The following is an 11,200-nucleotide window of genomic DNA, read 5'->3' on the forward strand; positions in this document are numbered from 1 at the left end:
TTTTTTACAGGTAAATTTGTATTTATTTTAGCTAGGTAGCTATTAAATAGTTAATAACTATTTAGTAACTAGTATACCTACTTAAAATAAATACCAACTTGCCTGTAAAATAAAAATAAGACCTAAAATAGCTACAATGTAACTATTAGTTATATTGTAGCTATCTTAGGGTTTATTTTATATGTAGTATTTAGTTTTAAATAGAAATTATTTAGTTATTAATTGTAGGTTTTAATTAGATTTATTTTAATTATATTTAAGTTAGGGGGTGTTAGGTTTAGGGGTTAATAAATTTAGTATAGTGGCAGCGACGTTGGAGGCGGCAGATTAGGGATTAATAATTGTAGGTAGGTGGCGGTGATGTTAGGGGCGGCAGATTAGGGATTAATAATATTTAACTAATGTTTGCGATGCAGGAGTGCAGTGGTTTAGGGGTTAATATGTTTATTATAGTGGCGGCGACGTTGAGGGCGGCAGATTAGGGGTTAAGAAGTGTCGATAGGTTGCGGCGACATTGGGGGAGGGAGATTAGGGGTTAATAAATATAAGGTAGGTGTCGGCGATGTTGGGGCCAGCAGATTAGGGGTTAATAAGTATAATGTAGGTGGCGGCGATGTCCGGAGTGGAAGATTAGGGGTTAATAAGTATAATGTAGGTATCCACGATTTCGGGGGTGGCAGATTAGGGGTTAATAAGTGTAAGATTAGGGGTGTTTAGACTCGGGGTTCATGTTAGGGTGTTAGGTGTAAACATAAATTTTGTTTCCCCATAGGAATCAATGGGGCTGCGTTACTCAGCTTTACGCTGCTTTATTGCAGGTGCACGAGCACGTAAAACCAGCTCACCACTGACTTAAAGGGACACTGAACCCAAATTTTTTCTTTCATGATTCAAATAGAGCATGCAAACTTAAGCAACTTTCTAATTTACTCCTATTATCAATTTTTCTTCGTTCTCTTGCTTTCTTTATTTGAAAAAGAAGGCATCTAAGCTATTTTTTTGGTTCAGGACCATGGAAAGCACTTGTTTATTGGTGGGTGAATTTATCCACCAATCAGCAAGAACAACACAGTGTGTTCAACAAAAATGGGCCGGCATCTAAACTTACATTCTTGCATTTCAAATAAAGATACCAAGAGAATGAAGAAAATTTGTTAATAGGAGTAAATTAGAAAGTTGCTTAAAGTTGCATGCTGTATCTGAATTACAAAAAAGTAAATTTATGCTTACCTGATAAATTAATTTCTTTTACGATATGACGAGTCCACGGATTTCATCCTTACTTGTGGGATATTAACCTCCTGCTAACAGTAAGTGGCAAAGAGCACCACAGCAGAGCTGTATATATAGCCCCTCCCTTCCCCTCCACCTCCAGTCATTCAACCGAAGGTTTAGGAAGAGAAAAGGAAAGGCTAAAAGGTGCAGAGGTGACTGAAGTTTACAAAAAATAAAACTGTCTTAAAAAGAACAGGGTGGGCCGTGGACTTGTCATATCGTAAAAGAAATTAATTTATCAGGTAAGCATAAATTTACTTTTCTTTTACAAAGATATATTACGAGTCCACGGATTTCATCCTTACTTGTGGAATATCAATACCAAAGCTACAGGACACAGATGAACGGGAGGGACAAGAAAGATGCCTAAACAGAAGGCACTACTGCTTGAAGAACCTTTCTCCCAAAAACAGCCTCAGAAGAAGCAAAAGTATCAAATTTGTAAAATTTGGAAAAAGTATGAAGGGACGACCAAGTTGCAGCGTTACAAATCTGTTCAACAGAAGCATCGTTTATAAAAGCCCAAGTGGAAGCCACCGCCCTAGTAGAATGAGCCGTAATTCTTTCAGGAGGCTGCTGTCCAGCAGTCTCATATGCCAGGCGGATGATACTTCTCAGCCAAAAAGAAAGAGAGGTAGCCGTAGCTCTCTGACCCCTATGCTTTCCAGAATAAACAATGAATAATGAAGATGATTGACGGAAATCCTTAGTTGCCTGTAAGTAAAACTTTAAGGCATGGACCACGTCCAGGTTATGTAACAGACGCTGCTTCTTAGAAGAAGGATTAGGACACAAGGAAGGAACAACAATTTCCTGATTAATATTCTTATTTGAAACAACCTTAGGAAGAAAACCAGGTTTGGTACGTAAAACCACCTCATCAGAATGAAATATGAGATAAGGCGATTCACACTGTAACGCTGAAAGCTCAGAAACTCTTCGAGCAGAAGAAATAGTAACCAAAAACAGAACTTTCCAAGATAACAATTTAATATCTATGGAATGCATAGGTTAAAATGGAACCCCTTGAAGAACTCAAAGAACTAAATTTAAACTCCAGGGAGGAGAAATTGATCTAAATACAGGCTTAATTCTAGTTAGAGCCTGACAAAAAGACTGAACATCTGGCACATCTGCCAAACGTTTGTGAAACAAAATTGACAAAGCAGAAATTTGTCTCTTTAAAGAACTTGCTGATAACCCTTTCTCCAATCCTTCTTGGAGAAAAGACAGAATCCTGGGAATCCTAACTTTACTCCATGAGTAACCCTTGGATTCACACCAATAAAGATATTTACGCCATATCTTATGATAGATTTTTCTAGTGACAGGCTTTCTAGCCTGTATCAAAGTATTGATGACCGAATCAGAGACTCCTCACTTAGATAAAATCAAGTGTTCAATCTCTACGCAGTCAGCTGCAAAGAAATTAGATTTGGATGTAGGAAAGGACCTTGAATGAGAAGGTCCTGTCTCAAAGGAAGTTTCCACTGTGGTAGAGAGGACATGTCCACTATATCCGCATACCAAGTCCTGCGTGGCCACGCAGGCGCTATCAGGATTACTGAAGCTCTCTCCTGTTTGATTTGAGCAATCACGCGTGGAAGGAGAGGAAACGGTGGAAACACATAAGCTAGGCTGAACAATCAAGGCACTGCCAAGGCATCTATCAGTGCGGCCTGGGGATCCCTTGACCTGGATCCGTAACGTGGAAGCTTGGCTTTCTGACGAGATTCCATCAGATCCAGTTCCAGTCTGCCCATTTGTGAATCAATGAAGCAAACACCTCCGGATGGAGTTACCACTCCCCCGGATGAAAAGTCGGACGACTTAGAAAATCCACTTCCCAATTTTCTACTCCTGGGATGTAGATAGCCGACAGATAACAAGAGTGGCTCTCCACCCATCGGATTATCTTGGATACTTCTAACATCGCTAAGGAACTCCTTGTTCCCCCCTGATGATTGATATATGCCACAGTCATGATGTTGTCCAACTGGAATCTGATGAATTTGATCGAAGCCAACTGAGGCCACGCCTGAAGCACATTGAATATTGCTCTCAGTTCCAGAATATTGATTGGAAGTAGAGACTCCACCTGAGTCCAAACACCCTGAGCCTTCAGGGAATTCCAGACTGCACCCCAGCCCAGAAGGCTGGCGTCCATTGTAACTATCACCCACGAGGGTCTGCAGAAACAAGTCCCCTGGGAAAGATGATCCGGCGACAACCACCAAAGAAGAGAGTCTCTGGTCTCTTGATCCAGATTTATCTGAGGATATAAATCCGCATAATCCCCATTCCACTGTCCGAGCATGCACAGCTGCAGTGGTCTGAGATGAAAGCGAGCAAACGGAATGATGTCCATTGCCGCTACCATTAATCCAATTACCTCCATACACTGAACCACTGATGGCCAAGGAATGGACTGAAGTGCTCGGCAAGTATTAAGAATCTTTGATTTTCTGACCTCCGTCAGAAATATTTTCATGTCTACCGAGTCTATCAGAGTTTCCAAGAAGGGGACCCTAGTCTGTGGAACTAGTGAACTCTTTTCTATGTTCACCTTCCAACCGTGAGTTCTCAGGAAAGACAGGACTGTGTCTATGTGAGATCTTGTCAGATAATAAGTTGATGCCTGGATCAAAATATCGTCCAGATAAGGCGCCACTGCTATGCCTCGCGGTCTGAAAACCACCAAAAGAGACCCTAAAACCTTTGTGAAGATTCTGGGTGCTGTGGCCAACTCGAAGGGAAGAGCCACGAACTGATAATGTTTGTCTAGGAAGGCGAACCTTAGAAACTGATGATGATCTTTGTGGATAGGAATATGAAGGTAAGCATCCTTCAAGTCCACGGTAGTCATATATTGACCCTCCTGGATCATTGGTAAGATTGTTCGTATAGTCTCCATCTTGAACGATGGGACTCTGACAAACTTGTTTAGACACTTGAGATCTAAAATGGGTCTGAAAGTTCCCTCTTATTTGGGAACCAGGAAAAGATTTGAGTAAAACCCCTGTCCTGGTTTTGGAACGGGACAAATTACTTCCATGGTAGAGAGGTCTTTTACACAGCGTAAGAACGCCTCTCTTTTTATCTGGTCTACAGATAATCGAGAAAGATGAAATCTCCCTCTTGGGAGAAAATCCTTGAATTCCAGTTGATACCCGTGGGTCACGATTTCTAGCGCCCAGGGGTCCTGAACATCTCTTGCCCAAGCCTGAGCAAAGAAAGAAAGTCTGCCCCCTACTAGATCCGGTCCCGGATCGGGGGCCGCCCCTTCATGCTGTCTTTATAGCAGCAGCGGGCTTCTTGTATTGTTTGCCTTTATTCCAGGTCTGGTTGGGTCTCCAGACTGACTTAGATTGGGCAAAATTCCCTTCCTGCTTTGTGGAGGAAGCAGAGGGTCCTCCTTTAACATTCTGAAACGAACGAAAATTATTTTGTTTACCCCTCATCTTAACAGACTTATCCTGAGGTAGGGCATGGCCTTTACCTCCAGTAATGTCAGAAATGATTTCCTTCAATTCAGGCCGAAAAGGGAATAGCTAAAAACTTAGTTTTTGATGACACATCAGCAGACCAAGATTTGAGCCATAAAGCTCTACGCGCTAGAATAGCAAATCCTGCATTTTTTGCCACTAATTTAGCAATTTGAAAAGCGGCATCAGTAATAAAAGAATTAGCTAGCTTGAGAGCCTTAATTCTATCCAAAATGTCATCTAACTGAGTCTCAACCTTCAGAGACTCTTCCAGAGCCTCAAACCAAAAAGCTGCTGCAGTAGTTACTGGAACAATGCAAGCCGTAGGTTGTAAAAGAAAACCCTGATTAATAAATAATTTCTTTAGAAGACCCTCTAACTTTTTATCCATAGGGTCTTTGAAAGCACAACTGTCCTCAATGGGTATAGTTGTACGCTTAGCCAGGGTAGATATAGCTCCCTCTACCTTAAGGACCGTTTGCCACGAGTCCCGAATGGTGTCCGATATGGGAAACATTTTCTTAAAATTAGGAGGGGGAGAAAACGGTATACCTGGTCTATCCCATTCCTTTTTTATAATTTCCGAAATTCTTTTAGGAACCGGAAAAACATCAGTGTAAGTAGGCACCTCTAGATATTTGTCCATCTTACACAATTTCTCTGGTGGTATCACAATAGGGTCACAATCATCCAGAGTCGCTAAAACCTCCCAAAGTAGCAGGCGGAGGTGTTCAAGCTTAAATTTAAAGGAATATCACACAAGTTCACAGTTCCAGTAAAGGAAGGAGAGAGAGAGATGCAGGTAAATTAAAACATCATTTTATTTGAAATTCATAAAACAGACCTGGCACAGCACACAGAGAGATCCCACTGCTGACGTGTTTCCTGCCTTACTGGCAGTTCATCAGAGCATTAGGAGAACGCTTTCCTCAGCTGTTAAATCACTTGCAACTATTCAAACTTAACCAATCAGAAAAAGCTTCAAGATAGTCTACAGTCAACGGAACAATTCTAATTTAACCCTTGCTATTAAAGAACCTGAATAGTTGACAGTGCTTATTGATTCGTCATATTAAACAGCATACTTTCAAGAAACAATCTTAAAATAGAAAACAATCATTAAAAAAGAGAGATGGGAACTACTATACATGATATAGAATAACAAAAATTAGTAAAGTTAATTTGTGACAGACAAACATATATTTAATGGTGGACTTTCATGCCTTTGATGGCGATTTATTAGCAGTATTACTGAAGCATTTATTTTGACACGATCGCAAGCGACATTGTTAATGCAAAATATAAAAGATATAGATAGTTATAGATAGTTTGCAGTATAGATAGTTTGCAGTCGTATCCAAAAAAACACCCCATAGAATGTAGAGTAAACAATGTAACCGTTAGTCCACAAGAAAAAACTAAACATATAAATGTTGCAGAGTATACAAAGTATACAATCTAAATGGTGGTTTGTCACAGTCTTGGATTTAATCCCATACATGTATAAATCAGCAAACGAAGAAATATATATTAGACAGAATACTTGTATAGATTCAGTGCCTTACTAGTCAAGCCCACATGAACATATCAATTAATATATCCAAGTCCATATTACAGTTATTACAATACACTATACTGCAACTATTACAGTGCTCTCAAGATCATACCATCATGAAATGTATAATTAATTACCTGTCAATAAAAAGTTTAACGTTGCTGATCTTATTGATTCCATATGGAAAACCGGTCTTTAACCCCTTAACGACTGAGGACGTGCAGGGTACGTCCTCAGAAAAAAGGCAGTTAACGCCTGAGAACGTATCCTGCACGTCCTCAGTGTGGAAAGCAGCTGGAAGCGATCCTGCTCGCTTCCAGATGCTTTCCGGTTATTGCAGTGATGCCTCGATATGGAGGCATCCTGCAATAACCTTTTTAAGCCATCCGGTGCAGAGAGAGCCACTCTGTGGCTTACTGCGTTGGTGGGTGGGAGCCGGACCGGGAGGCGGGAGGCGGGTGGCGGCCATCGATGGCCCTGGTTATGTGAAGGGGGGCGGGATAGTGGGCGGCTGGGGGTGCGCACGGGAGGGTGGGGGCGGGTGCGTGCACGGGGAGGGAGCGGGTGGGAACCGCTACACTACAGAAAATGCTGAAATAAAAAATGTAAAAAAAATGTCAAATCAGCAAGGTGGTGGGGGTTTGTCTGTGTGGGGGTGGGAAGCTACACTACAGAAAAAACAAACAAACAAAAAAAAGCACTTTTTATTGCAAACTTTGTACTGGCAGACAGCTGCCAGTACCCAAGATGGCCCCCAATAAGGCAGAGGGGAGGGTTAGAGAGTGGTTTTGGGGGGGATCAGGGAGGTTGGGGGCTAATTTTTTTTTTTTTTTTTTAAAAACCCTTTTATTTTAGTACTGGCAGACTTTCTGCCAGTACTTAAGATGGCGGGGACAATTGTGGAGTGGGGGAGGGAGCTGTTTGGGAGGGATCAGGGGGTGGGATGTGTCAGATGGGAGGCTGATCTCTACACTAAAGCTAAAATTAATGCTGCAAGCTCCCTACAAACTCCCTAATTAACCCCTTCACTGCTAGCCATAATACACGTGTGACGCGCAGCAGGATTTAGCAGCCTTCTAATTACCAGAAAGCAACGCCAAAGTCATATATGTCTGCTATTTCTGAACAAAGGGGATCCCAGACAAGCATTTACAACCATTTGTGCCATAATTGCACAAGCTGTTTGTAAATGATTTCAGTGAGAAACCTAAAATTGTGAAAAATTTTACGTTTTTTTTAATTTGATCGCATTTGGCGGTGAAATGGTGGCATGAAATATACCAAAATGTGCCTAGATCAATACTTGGGGTTGTCTACTACACTACACTAAAGCTAAAATTAACCCTACAAGCTCCCTAATTAACCCCTTAACTGCTGGGCATAATACACTTGTGGTGCGCAGTGGCATTTAGCGGCCTTCTAATTACTAAAAAGCAACGCCAAAGCCATATATGTCTGCTATTTCTGAACAAAGGGGATCCCAGAGAAGAATTTACAACCATTTATGCCATAATTGCACAAGTTGTTTGTAAATAATTTCCGTGAAAAACCGAAAGTTTGTGAAAAAATTTGTGAAAAAATTAACAATTTTATGTATTTGATCGCATTTGGCGGTGAAATGGTGGTATGAAATATACCAAAATTGGCCTAGATCAATACTTTGGGATGTCTACTAAAATAAAATATATACATGTCAAGGGATATTCTGGGATTCCTGAAAGATATTAGTGTTCTAATGTAACTAGCGCTAATTTTGGAAAAAAATGGTTTGGAAATAGCAAAGTGCTACTTGTATTTATGGCCCTATAACTTGCAAAAAAAGCAAAGAACATGTAAACATTGGGTATTTCTAAACTCAGGACAAAATTTAGAAACTATTTAGCATGGGTGTTTTTTGGTGGTTTTAGATATGTAACAGATTTTGGGGGTCAAAGTTAGAAAAAGTGTGTTTTTTTTCCATTTTTACTCATATTTTATCATTTTTTTATAGTAAATTATAAGATATGATGAAAATAATGGTATCTTTAGAAAGTCCATTTAATGACGAGAAAAACTGTATATAATATGTGTGGGTACAGTAAATGAGTAAGAAGAAAATTACAGCTAAACAAAAACACAGCAAAAATATAAAAATAGCCTTGGTCCCAAACGGACAGAAAATGGAAAAGTGCTGTGGTCATTAAGGGGTTAAGGTATAAATCCAGAATATCTCTCTTTTACTGAGAGCCTAGTACCTATCTCCTCCTCTAGCACCTAAAGTTACTTGTTCTATACCTTGGAATCTACAGTATCCTAATCGATCATTATGTTCAAAAAATTTTTTAGCAACTGGAGTCTTGGGGGTCTCAGCCTCTAGGGACAGTAGATGCTCTCTGATTCTATCCTTAAGATTTCTAGAGGTGAGACCCACATACTGAAGCTTGCAAAACATACAAGTGACAAGGTAAACTACAAAAACCGAATTACAGTTTATCTTTTCTCTTATTTTGTATGTTAAACCCGTATTGGTGGAAGTAAAATCTCCCACTGTAACATAGTCACAACTCTTACAAGGTTTTATTCCACATTTGTGAAAACCCACATTAGTGGGCAGCCAAGTCCTTAATGATGTATCTCTAATGCAGATCTTAGAGCCAAAGTTTTTTCTTAGGTTATCAACTATGGTATCAGATCTGCTGGAGATAAAGTTACAATTTTTAGAAATACATTTTAGATCAATATCCCTTTCCAATAAGGGCAGTCTGGTTCTGATAATGTTGCAAAATTCACTAAATTGCTTACTATATTTAGTGATAAAATTGATACCTTCACGTTTTTTAAATTTAAAGGACATAACGTCCGAATCTGTCTGAGGTAACACATTCCCTGAGTCTGAAAGCTCTCCCTCAGACAGTAATTCCCTGACCCCCAACTCAGAGCACTATGAGGGTACATCGGAAATAGCCAATAAAGCATCAGAGGATTCAGTATTCACATTAATACCTGACCTACTGCATTTACCCTGTAACACTGGTAATTTAGATAATACCTCTGTAAGGGTAGTTGACATAACTGCAGCCATCTCCTGCAGAGTAAAGGAATTAGACGCACTAGAGGTACTTGGAGTCGCTTGTGTGGGCATTAAAGGTTGTGACACTTGGGGAGAATTGGATGGCATATCCTGATTCTCTTCAGACTGAGAATCATCCTTAGGCACACTTTCTTGACCTAAAATATGCTTTTTACAATGTAAGGCCCTTTCAGTACAAGAGGTACACAATGTAAGAGGGGGTTCCACAATAGCTTCTAAATACATAGAACAATGAGATTCCTCAATGCCAGATATGTTGAACAGACTAGTAATAACCACAGAAGTCATAAAACACTTTATTTATTGCTTTAAACAAATTTTGAGAAACGTGTACTGCGCCTTTAAGAAATAAAAAGCGCACAATTTTTCCAAAACTGCTTCAAAAATGTTAATTTGCTCTAAAAATTAACTGTAACTCATTAATGGCTCCAAAAATTATTGAACCCCAAGAGTAAGGGGAGAAATTAACCTCTAAAGGTAACTTTAATAAAAAAAATGTATATTTTTACAAAAATACCCCCTGCACTTCGCCGCAGCTCTGCTGTGGCGCCGACCTGCCCCCAGGGTACTTTCAAATGACTCGCCAACGATCCGGGCAAGAGAATAACTGTCTAGGATCCACCTGAGTTAATGCTTGCTGCTTCTCAGCCAGAAGGAAGTGCGCATCTGAGCGTGCGAAATTAAGCCCCGCCCCTCATGGCCGATGCTCGAGTAGGCCTAAAACAATCGCATGGTGAAGCGGTTTTTATGCAAAACTAAGTGGAACATATAAAACCCCAAACAACATACCAGTATAGCCACACCGGTTATTCAGTGCAAACAAAAAAACGATCAACAGTTTCTGCCTCTCCCAGTGTCTCATATAATGCCCATTATAATGATTGCCCAATATGTCAACAGAAAAATAAAACATAGGTCTCCAGTAACACCCCTCTGTTTAACAGGTCTACTGCTTACCCCATTCCCTTACAGGGAAATAAAGGCCAGCCAGTTCTGATATATCAAGTCTCCTCAGAAATAAAGGGCTGCACATACCTCAATGCTGCTTGTAGCATGAAACCGTTCTCCACACTGAAGATGTCTCTTGTGTTACCTTCAGAAGTCTTGTGGGAACTAACATTGATCTTAGTTACAGCTGCTAAGATCATCAACCTCAGGGCAGAAATCTTCCATATCCCCCTGAGGAAAATAGTACTCACCGGTACCATTTAAAATAAAAAACTTCTTGATTGAAGAAACTAAAACTAACACCTCACTTTACCTCTTCCTAGTATAACACAGGCAAAGAGAATGACTGGGGGTGGAGGGGAAGGGAGGAGCTATATATACAGCTCTGCTGTGGTGCTCTTTGCCACTTCCTGTTAGCAGGAGGATAATATCCCACAAGGATGAAATCCGTGGACTCGTCGTATCTTGTAGAAGAAATAATGAATAGCAATGCATACATCCGCTATTGCTCTCCAGTGTGACGTAATGAGAACCAGTTAATAGGTGGAATTATAACGGGTAATCCACTCTAAGGGTGTATAAAATAGAGCAATGTAACAATGTAAAGTGGTTACAGCAATGCTAACATTCAGTGTAATGCTGTGTATTTTACTTTATAAAGGATTGTCCACCCTGTAGTAATTTTTGATGAAACAGTGTATCAATGTGAGTTTGTTATAACAATAGTCAATAGGTTTAGCAATGCTTACATTCGCTATTGCTTTATACCGCTGAAACAAGTCATATAGGTGATAATGTGCTATGTATTGTGTTGCCCTCACTCTTATGGTAAATGTTTCCTCTATGACAGGGTTAAATATACCTACA

The sequence above is a fragment of the Bombina bombina genome, chromosome 6 (assembly GCF_027579735.1).
Source record: "Bombina bombina isolate aBomBom1 chromosome 6, aBomBom1.pri, whole genome shotgun sequence".
Classification (NCBI taxonomy): Eukaryota; Metazoa; Chordata; class Amphibia; order Anura; family Bombinatoridae; genus Bombina; species Bombina bombina.